Genomic DNA, 11,962 nt, shown 5'->3' on the forward strand with positions numbered 1-11,962 from the left:
AAGAATGCCCTTTTAGTTTGATTTACCACCCTGTCAGGCTCAACTAGATTTGTTCAAATATATTAAAAGTAAAAAAATATAACAGATTCTCAGTTAGATTTGTCAGTTATGACAGGACTATATGTTTTTATGGTTCTACATATCAATTACTTCATCTTGAAATAAGAGAAACTGTTATTGTTACCAGCTTAGATCAGTCACCTGTTGTAAACCATGTTCAACTCTGACGATGAAATTAGTTTCTATTACCACAAAGAGGCGGTGTTGTAACAAGTTGTTTGCTGCGAAGCAGTGAAGAAGAGGACACAGCATTTTAGCTAACAGAGAAATGGGAGTTAATATTGACACATCAACTTCTACAGCCAACCCCACAAATAGATAAAACCAGCATTATGATAATTATCGTGTGTGAGAAATTTAGCATTCTTTCACTGGTACATAATAAACAAAAGAGTTAAGGTAAATAAAAGAACATTTAGGAATTACAACCTCTAGATGTATAGTTTGCATAATGAAGATTTATGGAATAAATCAATTCCCGATCTCGGACTGAAATATCCCAACTGGAAAGGACTCTTGGATTTGATCAAATGTGGAGCCCCACCTGTTTGCAGTTCAGCATTCATGGATTTACCTAGTCATGATTATTTCTGTGGAACATAACTCTAAGTTGTTTGTGGAAAACTTGCTTATTTGCAATTTTTTCTAAGATATTTGAAAATGCAGCCTGGGAATCTGAAACACCTAGACAATGCTAGGTGCATTAGCGATTGCAAAGCAGCCAATCCAGGAGCACCGTTTTTATTTTCCTTGTCTCTGATTGGCTGTTCCCCGTAAGAGAGGGGATAAGACAGTCTCTGGAAGTTAGTTTCTGTGATAGGGCTAAGATGGTTTCCACTGAGCTTAATATGCACAGTAATGTATATTTGGTTTTAGTATTTGCAGGTTTTAGCTAATCTCGAGTGGCTGTGGTCCAGGGACTCCTCTATTCCAGTGTTTTTCAACCACTGTTCCGTGGCACATTAGTGTGCCATGAGTGATCATCAGGTGTGCCGTGGAAATTATTCAATTTCACCTACGGTACCGTATTTTCCGGACTATAAGCTGCTACATTTTTCCTAAGCTTTGAACCTTGCGGATTGTAGCACGGTGAGGCTTTTCTGTGTATTTTTCTTCAACCAACAAGGGGCTCTCTAGCAATTTCTGCCAGGAAATCAGCTGTTTTCATCCAAACATGCACAGGTTTCACACTAGATGGGTAAAATATACAGATATTGACATTTTGTACATGGAAATCTTCATATTGTAACAGTGAAATATTTCCCAAATATTATTGCTTCTTTCAGAATAAGAATTATTTTCTGTATTCCAGCTTAAATAATGCTCGTGGATTAGTTTCTAAAACATTTTGAAGTGTTTTAGAAACACTACACCTTCTTTCTTTAACCACATTGTTATGGCACCGTAATTTTGAAGTGGACATGTTACGTGCAATTTGAAATAAGAAATGTAAAATGTGATTAAAAAAATACATTTTTGTGTTTATTTGATTCCTATTCAAGACACTTTGATAAGAATGACTATATATGTAACATAGGTGGCTACAGAGTATCTTTGTTTACATTTTTGGTTGGTGGTGTGCCTCGAGATTTTTTTTCAATTAAAACAGTGTACCTTGGCTCAAAAAAGGTTGAAAAACACTGCTCTATACTACTGCATTTCAGAAATTCAAACTCTGATTTCCAATAATATATAATCCCAGTCGGATGGAATTTCGCCAACACCTCATATAGGTCGAAGTGACCTAGATGTGTACTTTAAAGAAGCATTGAAAATATGTGTCAAGCACAATTGATATCAGCATAAAAATATTCAACATTAACATTTCTTGTTAGGTTCAAGGGGAGGTGTACTACTCTACAATATGGTGCAGTCACAGTTGGCTGTTTATCTCATTTGTGTTGTTGATGGATTCCTTTCACAGTTGCTCCCATCACATTTGTGATGAAAGACGCTGACATAAGTAGCTCAATACGGTAGAAGCCATAGAAAACAATGGCACCCATGTTTGTTCCAAGAAAGGGAAAACAAAATTGCAAAAAGCTGTTGAGTTGGACCCCAGACAGATTCTAGCTGAGGAAGAAACAAAAAAAGAGACAACACTAAGAGCTGCTTACAACAATAAGAGGAAGGGATTAGCAAACAGTCACTGAACGTCAGAGGTCGATTAACAAACCTTAATCTCAGCTCATCTGATCGTCATGCGATTGGAAAGTACAGTTATACCTGGACACTGTTTCTGCCTTCCAAAACATTCCCTTCCTACTCAGAGACAGTACTATTAGTTGGCTTTGTGTCTGGGATTCCTGGGTACGTAGTCGAAGGCAAAAAAAAAATCTTCAGCTGTTGTAGCCTGAATAATACCGCGGCTTTCCGTGATCACAGCCGGAGTCTAATCCTATAATAAAACTATTCTTACTCAGTCAATATCTCTAAGTTGGTTCAATAAGATGTCAACTTAAAATAACCTCAGTTGCTTTACTTGATTGACTAAAGGACCGGGCTGAAAGAAAAAAAAGGTGTTAGTTGTCAGAGCTGATTACTACACATGCAGATGGGGAAGCTGAGGTGACGACGTCTGGGAGGAAGACAAAGGTTTGGTGAAAAAAGATGTAATGATAGAGCTGGAAAATACTGACTCAGTGGAGAGAGAACACATTCTTGGATTACAGCGTTTGGTGAGATAATATTAGTGCTTTTATCATCAAAAAACTGACAGGCAACCAGTGGCATCCAGAGGAGAATCTCCAGTCAGAAGCCTTTTATGACTGGGAAGAGTTGAACAGTCATTAGAAATACATTTACAGCCAACTTGTGGATATTATATAGTATTAAATATGACTAATTAGATTAAATGGGGTTAATATAATGTGCTATAAACTAAACATTTAGGAATTACATCCTAAACATTTTAGTGGCCATTTAAAAAAAATAAAAATACAAGTCAAAAAACAGACAAATTAATGACAGTAAATGTGATCACTTTTGCACTACCTGCCGATACACCAACATTTTCATGTCTGCAGTTTTTCTGTTGCAGCTTAGGATGTGAAACAGCACATCTAAGATAAGGCCTGTGAGTGAAGCATTCAAAGTTGTTGGTTAACATGACCACACATGTGCATGTAGTATACTCTAAAGATAGCAGCTGAAAACAGATGGCCTTGGTGTGTTTGATCAGTGCAAAGAGAAGCCAGGTCTGTACAAAGGAATTACACCTTGCCTTTAAAACATAATGCATGTAGCACTTGAAGCCATGAAAGAAAATGCATTTAAATCAGTCGACAAAACCTTTACTTGGTAGAATCCCTCGTTAAAATGCATCCACCTTCATAAGTCCACGGTTTAAGAATGAGTGCTTTGAACAAGATGCATTTTGACTGCGAGCAGTTCTGCATCAGGAAGATTATAAATATGAAAGTTGACATTTTTCTATGGGAATCGGTTCTATTCTCCTGTTATTGGTTTCAGACATAAAACAGCAGCTGTTTTGATAAGTAATGAACAGTGACTGTAAGCATGACTGCTCAACCTAAAATTTCCATATTTGCTTGGACAGAGAAAGAAGAAAAAGAGGAGACAATGGCGCAGAACAATGTTTTGTTTAATAACTCAGTAATGAGTGTTCAATCACTTAGAGTAAACAGCTTAGATTATTGATGTTCCAATCAGGATTGTTTGTCCCAGATCTCCATTCAAAAACTGACATTTACAAATACTGAGTTGTTGTTTTACTACAGTAGCACATGGTCTTGCAACTTTGTACAACTTTACTCACTTGATGATCAGGACACCACAGTCTTTACCTGAAATAACTAAATATGGGGTTCCTGAGGGTTCTGTTTTTGGGCCCCTTTTCTTTAACATCAATATAATCATCCTAGCTCAGACGACAGAGCACTGCAACATACTCTCAACACGCATGTGCTGAGAACAACTTTTTACATCTGTCAACACCTTACAATAGTTGCTCGACTCAGTCAGTGTGTCCAACAACAGTGATTAGACGGGTCTCATTTTCCACCACTTTAATGCAGTTAGGACATTAAAGTGGTCCCAATGATTTAGAAAAATGTAATTAATTTCAATAAAAAAAAGACAAACAACATACATAGAAAACAATATAAACAATAATAAGGGTCACAAACAAAAATAGGACATAATCTTCTATTGTATCACATCCTATTTCCCTGGAAGCCTCGAACCGTCTGCAGAATGAACAGCCTAAAACACAGGCTGCTCTTTCTTCCTATGAAAAGATGGGGACTGCTATCGGGGGATAAAGCGCTGTGACATATTACATAACGTTTGAACATCACTTGCAGCACATTTCTGACCCAGTTTCCTTTTCAGCAACAGAGAGAGGAGGAGGACGTAAAAAAACAACAGGTTATTTTTTGTACTATGTCTAAAGGGCAGGTTGAAATTCAAACATGTTATGAGGGTAAAACTGATCTAATATTCTCCCGAGTATGAAAAAAATAAAGGTTTTTTTTAACTAGAAGCCTTACAGGTTAAAAGTCCATTTTTACTTTGATCAATTAGAAAACTCCAAATTCCAATTATTCTCTACGTCCACATTCCACTGCAGCATCGTCATGGTGTGAAATCACATAGATCATTTCAGCCTGTATTTGACGTCAGAACAGCTAAATCCATTATTAAGGAACTGACAGGTCTGTCAGTAAAGTGGTGAGTTCATGGCTACAGCCTGAGCCCAAGCAGGCAGAGAGCTACAGTATGAGATGGAAAACCTGGAATCTGTCCAAATGGCCGGAAGGAGCTAGAACAGAAACCATAAATAATATTGCTGGAAGATTTTGGTTTATGGAGTGTAGAAGGTATGGTTTGAAGAAATGCCTGAGTCAAGACTGATGGAATTTGCTGCTGTGCAATAATGATGAGACTCATGAGACTCACAATTCCAATCTGAAAATATATGTGGCAATAACAGAGGAGATACAATGTGTTTGACCTCATTATAATGATCCAAAGTAGCTAAAGAGTTGTGATGGGCAAGGAGAGCCGCTAACCATTAATGTATGTTAGCCGTCTTCATCACATAATGACAAACTAAAACTAACCAGTAATAGTAACCAGGTACTAGATAAATTGCTAACAAATTCTAAGTATGTTCTATTAGGACTTCATGTCATGGAATAGTATCAAGTGTATTATTGTGAAGTAGAAGTAAAAAAAAATTACACTCTTTTTCTACAAGTAAAAATCTGAAAATATGGTTCGGTTCTCCCTCTGTGTGATCAGACAGTCAGAACCATTAGCCCCCCGCTGATAAAATCACACCAAACATTTTCAGTGTTCTTGTTACAATTTGGCACTTCAATAAAATAAACTGTTCTGACTTTGTGGAAATGTTCTCTTTTGTTCTTTTGGAAGCAATACAAGTACTAACAGGTTTCATTGTGGTGATTTCTATTGAAAAATTAAGAACAACACATAGTGGATTAGTTTTGTTTGATTTCATCAGGGAGGCTAGAAATTCTGACCTTCGCTGTAATTTGAAAGATATCAAAGTATAAAGGTTAACCAAAGATCATACATCCAGTCCCCAGACAGGGAGCTTTTTCAATGCTTTATTGGCATGAGGACCCTTTTATAATTACAGAAGCACAAAAACTACAAGGAATGGCCGAGTTATTCAAACTTTTTAAACACAGTTTGGGTTTGTAAAACCTTTACTCCATTTGTGGGAAAAATGTGATCAAGCTTTCACAAAATTATAGCAAGTCTTGCACTTTTCTGGTGTATGAATGAATCTCTATTAGTTGAAACATTTTTCATTTAGATCCAAGTCTACATTACGTCTGATACAAATAATGATAAAACGACAAAATGACAATCCAAACAAGACAATGATCTGAAAGAAAGCAAATTTCAGCTCTTTTCTAAACAGAGTGGCCCTATTTCATTTTTTTCTAAATATTTAACACAATCTATCCCTCTCAAAGGCATCAAGCAAGTAAGTCATTAAGAAAAAATGATGTTTCTAAGGGTGTTTTCTCACTTGACTGTGCAGTAAAACTCACTGATTGGGAACCAAAATTGCAACATTTTTAGCTGGTGTGGTTAATTTACAAACTCTGCTTTACCAAATGATCCAAATTAATTGAAAAACCAGCTTCCCTCCTTGCCTGTGGGGGCGCTGCACTAAGAACCACTGAAGGAAACGACACAAAAAGCTCAGAAGAAGACGCAAGGCAACTCCTTTCTTCACGACATATAAACAAAAATGGAGTAACATCAGATTTTCTCTTTAGTGTTTGGTAAGAGATCACAAGCCGCATCTCCCGCCAGCGCTAGACTACCATGTTTGTTTTGGTTGTATTTACAATGTTTTTGGAACAGTCTCCACTCTCCACTCTCTTGAATTCAACCACACCAGAGTTCACTTGAACCAAACCTAAGTTTGTAGATGGACAAAAGTTTGCTTTTTCAGTCCACATAAAAGCTTATTTGTGCATTCAAGAACCAGACCTTCTAGACAAATGGACAAGAGTTCAATTAAAATGGACTAAACAGGGCTGGTGTGAATGTAACCAAAGTTTTTTTGTGGGGCATTGGTAGGGGCAATGGTGATAGATTGCCTCCTGCATCTCCTTAGACAGCAGTGTCTCAACATGATCCAGAAAGATCAGGTTAGAGGATGACTTGGTGGTGAAATGGGCCTCACACTAAGTGGTGTCTCAGTTTCATCACAGCAGGAGACCGGGGGCTCAGGAAGCACAGAGGTGAGGTGGTGAAAGTCCTCAAGAATAAGGGTGAAAGAGGTGTTTAAGAGCTTAACTAAAGCTCTGTTAGTACACTGCACACAACATTTAGAAGCAGGAACCCACTTAAAAAGAAAGTATGTAATAATAGATAATAAGACAAAAAAAAACAGAATGGTAGATTGTTTTATTAAAATTCTCAGTTGGAAAAGAATCAGCAATGTAAGATTTTTAACCAAGAAATGATATGGAGGACCAGCTCAAGGATGATCGCGTGACTTGGGTAAACAGTCTGCATGAGGATTTCATTAGGAGAGTTTTGGGAAGAGAGCACCAATTAAGATCTTGTGTACGTACTACAAACAAGGAGGAACATTTTATTCTGGGGCTTTATTTATAATTTTTACATCCAAATTTAGCTAAAATTAAAATTTAGCTAAAATTTATTGAGACAAAGCTAAATTTTAATCTTATCTAGGTTGAGGCTAGAAATAATCTGAATGTAGTTTATGTCTTAAACTACATTAAACTAGTTCAAAATTAAACTACAAGGGCAGATACAGTAAATGAGCCACAAAGCAGTGATTGGTTAAAAGCTGTATCTGTCGTTTTGAAGGGAAACGTTATGAAGTTAGACCTCACAGTCCAGCTGCTTGTTCAGAATGAACAAGCACAGACCTTGGCTAGTGCTGTCAGGCTGATTACTCTCAGCACTAACCTGTCTGCCTGCACCTATTGAACATGGCCAACACTCCCGCAGAGCCTCTATTGTGAGGAAAATAAATAGGAACAAAAACGCAACTGTTCCTGGAATACTGATGATACAAAGCAGAACCCTAGAAAAAGATAAAGTTCATTTGCTTCCATCTAAGCAGAATGAACATGGTTGGATATTTCAGCAGCATTTACAGATAAGAGCTAACTCCGGATTAGGCATATAGGTGGACTGGAAAGGGTTTGGTGATTAAGGAGTTATGATTCTGTAATTCGTATCTCAATCGGTAGCCATTTGTACCTCCTGTTATTTGGACCATAGTTCTTAGCCTATATGGCTTCCTCACTCACTTCTGAAGAATAACTCAAAGACAATTAAAGCAACAAACAGTGAAACTTACAATGAAGACATTTTGCTAAAGACAATTTAAAGTAGTACCTAATCAAAGTGGGGTTCCAACTTTCAAGAGTACTTGCTCCTTCATGTTCATTTTAAAAGATAGAATAGAAAAGCATACTATGCCAGATTAAATAGGAGAATGAAGGAAAGAAGGAACACAGGAATGAACGCTGGAACGAACAAATGAATTAATGAATGACCAGATGAATGAATGAACAAACAAACACAGGAACGAACGAAGAAAATAAAAAACAAAAGAATGAAATAAAAAACAAACTAAAGAACAAAATTTTGGTGGATAAAAGTCTAAAGATTACAATATTTTTTCAACACTTTGATTTCCTCTTCCATACTAATCCAGACATGCAACATACTAAAACTTTTCCAGAAATTTGAAAGACCGTGTTGCTCTCTGGCCAATAAATACCTAGAACAACAAAGCTGTTGGGGGAATTTTGGTTTGATTGAGGGGTCAAAATTTGTCTGATTTAATAGAGTTAAATGGTCCAACAAGAATCAGAACCACAGTCAATGGAAGTAAGCTACACAGAAAGCCGATAAGCAATGGTTACAAAATGGTTTATTTAAAACAAATGACTTTTTGGAAATTATAGAGCAACATACCTCAAGAGCAGCGGAGAATTACCCAAACTCTCCTCGGTCTAAGCTACCCACTCTTGCTTCCTGCTATGAGTCTAACAGTTTAAGGTTCACTTACAGCACACGGGAACTGCAGTCAATCGAGGGAGAGGAGTTTATCGCTGCTACCGTTTTCTTGTTCAGACTAAAAGTGGTGTGACATGCCGCTGAGCTCCAACACACACACACACACCGAAAGGAAAGGAGGAGACAAGACGGAAAGAGAACACACATGCAGGAGAATTTGAGCCTCCCCCTTTCTCTCTCTTTCTGATGAGAGATCTCTCCTCTCTTTGCTTTCTTCTTCTTCCTCACCATTTCCCCCCCACACGAAGCCTTCAGTAATTTACTTGTTTACTTTCTCAGCGGTTGTTACATCACTGCCATTGAATACTCTTACTCATCTTTCATCCATTCTCTAAAGCCCTTGTGATTTTCCCCCCATCCTATCTCTTCATCAATCCACCCCATTGCTTGTTACTTTGAGAACTGGTCTTATTCAGACACAATTCAACCATGGATGCAAACATGGGGGGTAGGCTGTTAAAGATGGGGATTTGTGTGCACCGTCCGGCTCAGTTACTTTAATCACACTACTCCTTCCTGGGAACTTGTTGACTAAAGCGCCACTGCATCAATAAAGCAGTGACCAGGGTAAACTCCATAGGTCACAATGGAAAATCAACTCTGAGGACGACTCACTTACCCCCTACCTACCCTGAAACCCTTTTATAGGTCCATTTAGAAAGACGTAATGCCTCGTTTTCACCGAGTGGTTCACCACGGGTTGGTGTGGTTTGGTACACTATTTTGTGTTTCCATTGTAAAAACGGCTCATACATCAGGACCGTACCACACCATTCGAGGGGTTCCGTCAGCTGTAGGTCCATTGGACAATGATGTGGTATTGCTACGGTGGACCTATACAACAGTCCATTGATTTGGGAGAAAGAAAAACTTGCTTGTGACAAACAAGACATTCTATTGCTTCAAGTTTATTGTTTTTCTCATATGACGCAATATTTAACACCTCCTGCCCAATGAGAATCCAATTGGCAGTGGAAACCTAAATACGCTGGACCATAAAATAGTGTAACAAATAACATTGCTCAGTGGAAAGAAAGCATAAATGTATGCTGTATTGCCATGGTTTCCATTGACTTGTTTCTTCTGTTATAAAGTACAGCAAACAAAAGCAGCATCCTTTTAAACAAATGCTTAGAACACAGCAATGTGTGGATGTGCCTCAACTTTCTCTACATGAAAAACATGAAGTTATTATTAGCTGAAGTTATTATCTTTAGAAGGTATTATAGAAGTTGGCCTTCTATTGCCTGAAGAACATTTCTAGATTTAAAGGACCACTGTCCCAGCAAGATCAAGAGTAACTCATACATGAGCTTATCTTGAGTCACATTGATGAAATGTTGCTTGTTTCATAATTGGCTATGCACTATGTTGTGTGGTGCTGAAATGTGCTATACAAATAAACCTGAGGCTTCAAAAATATGTGCAGAAGCATCAAATAATTCTGCTTATTACAGTCTTGATGGGCAATAAAGTCTCCATTCCCAGAATCTTTAGCTTAGCTGCATAATTTGCTCCCAGAGACCAATATAAAAACTTGGTCTGAAAATTGCCATATTTCCCTCAGGAGTACAAAGCACTCTGACTGAAAGGTCACAGTCGGTCCGCACTAAAATACACATCTCCACCTCAATCAGGCTGAGCACTGGAGCCTCTCAATCCTGCGCTGTTCACCTTACGATCACAAGACTGTGCATCTATACAAAAGGAAAGACTGACGCGTATGTCTGAAAATGATAAACACAGAAGTGGTCCTGAGGAAAAGATTATGCATACTTTTCCTTCCACTTCACATTGATATACCTTGTGTTGATCTATCTCACTGAATCCTGTGATTTATAAACGTGACAAAAAAAAAGGTTCGAATGGCATAAATAGTTCTTCAAGGCACAGCAAAGGTTGACTTTTCTATCAATTATGTCTAATAAGCATTCCTACTTATTTATTTTGCATCCCACTCTCCTGTCGAGTCATACTGAGGACATTAATTGCATTTTTTATTCACACTCACAAAGCAATAATTGTAATCTGTCAAACATTCTCCAGTCTGCTGACAGAGCGGTCTGTGATTCACATCATGAGACTCATTATTTTTGGAATGACACACACACACAATAAAAAGCCTGCTTCTTCCACTCAGAATAGCAGAAAAAAACTAGTCCTTCTTATATTTGCAAAGCTCATTTGCAGTCGAAAACCAGCCTTTAGAATTAGACTACAGTCTGTAGCTGCGGGCAGGAAACCCCCTGATGAGTGACTTTCAGTCTGTGACTTTGGATAGGTTTTCTCAAATACCAGAAAAACAGAAACATTTAGCAGCCGCTACATGATAGCAGAAAAAAATCTATGAACAATTACTGGAAGAGAAATGTATTTTTTTTTTTTAGTATTTCTGTATAAACCAAAAGAAATGTGCAAATAAAAAAAATAAAAAAACTTAAAAGCTGGTCAGAACAAAGTTATGAGTCATACCTTCCCCTGTTATAGAATACCAATAGAAAACTTGAGTCACACACCGCCACACTGGTTACCTACAACAATTTTTATCTTTGCTTGAATGCAAATTCAACTTCATATTCCGTAGAAAGTTTTAGCAGATTTGCAATATTGCCACTGGTGAAAGATCAGCTAAAAGCCTCCACTAATTATTAATTAGGAATAGAAGTTCAAAGGAATAATTATATTGAGGTTTTAGAGTAAGAAAACACTATAGTCAAACATCTATTCACATGCTTCTGCTTCTGCAAAACAGTGCTTATTCATCCACTCAGTTTTCTCTCTTGCCTGTCCTCCACCCACCATTCTGGCCCAACAAGCTGATTTATCTGCCTAGAAAGGAATATTCTGAACATCCCGTCTGCACTGTATTAAACATTGAATGCTGAAATATGCAACTGCGCCTACATCATCTGAATTTCACTCCATCAATTACGTACTAAGTGGCTGCATATTTTTCCAACTTTTTGTCCACAGCATCTTTGCCATATTTACTGTTGGAGATACTGTCTCTCTCCTGTATTCTTCAGGTAATCCTTTATATACAGAACAGAAACCGCTAAGCTAAAAACTAATTACGAAGTGAATGCTACCAGTCGAAATTTGCATTAATTTCGCAATTTCACTGCTTTTGCAGCTGCTCCATTCGCGCCGCTACTCCTTTCCGCTTCTCCGTTCCGCTTCTCTTTCACGGTTACTTGTGCAATTTTACTTTGTTTCTCAGCAACAAAATACAGCCCATTGTTATTTATTGAAGATTTTACATTTCCAAAATCACAGGAATCTAATGTTTCGTTTCGTTTTGTACGTTTGGAAGCTCATTCCCTCTCACATAATC

At 37.7% G+C, this 11,962-nt stretch overlaps 1 protein-coding gene across 8 annotated transcripts in view; it reads right to left on the reverse strand.

Annotated features, from left to right (window-relative positions):
- The window catches only part of osbpl8 (oxysterol binding protein-like 8), a 71,078-nt gene that overhangs the window by 32,735 nt on the left and 26,381 nt on the right, over nt 1–11,962 (reverse strand). The window contains exon 1 of one of the 8 annotated variants that reach the window (XM_016681340.1): nt 8,621–8,703. The exons of 5 other annotated variants lie outside the window; for them this stretch is intronic. The gene's annotated coding sequence lies outside the window, so the exon portion shown is untranslated. Of the gene's footprint in view, nt 1–8,526; nt 8,555–8,620; nt 8,704–11,962 lie in introns of those variants that run through there. 2 more of the 8 variants (XM_016681337.1, XM_016681338.1) reach the window with 2 other exon arrangements.

Source organism: Poecilia formosa, unplaced genomic scaffold, assembly GCF_000485575.1.
Source record: "Poecilia formosa unplaced genomic scaffold, Poecilia_formosa-5.1.2 Scaffold277, whole genome shotgun sequence".
NCBI classification, from domain to species: Eukaryota; Metazoa; Chordata; class Actinopteri; order Cyprinodontiformes; family Poeciliidae; genus Poecilia; species Poecilia formosa.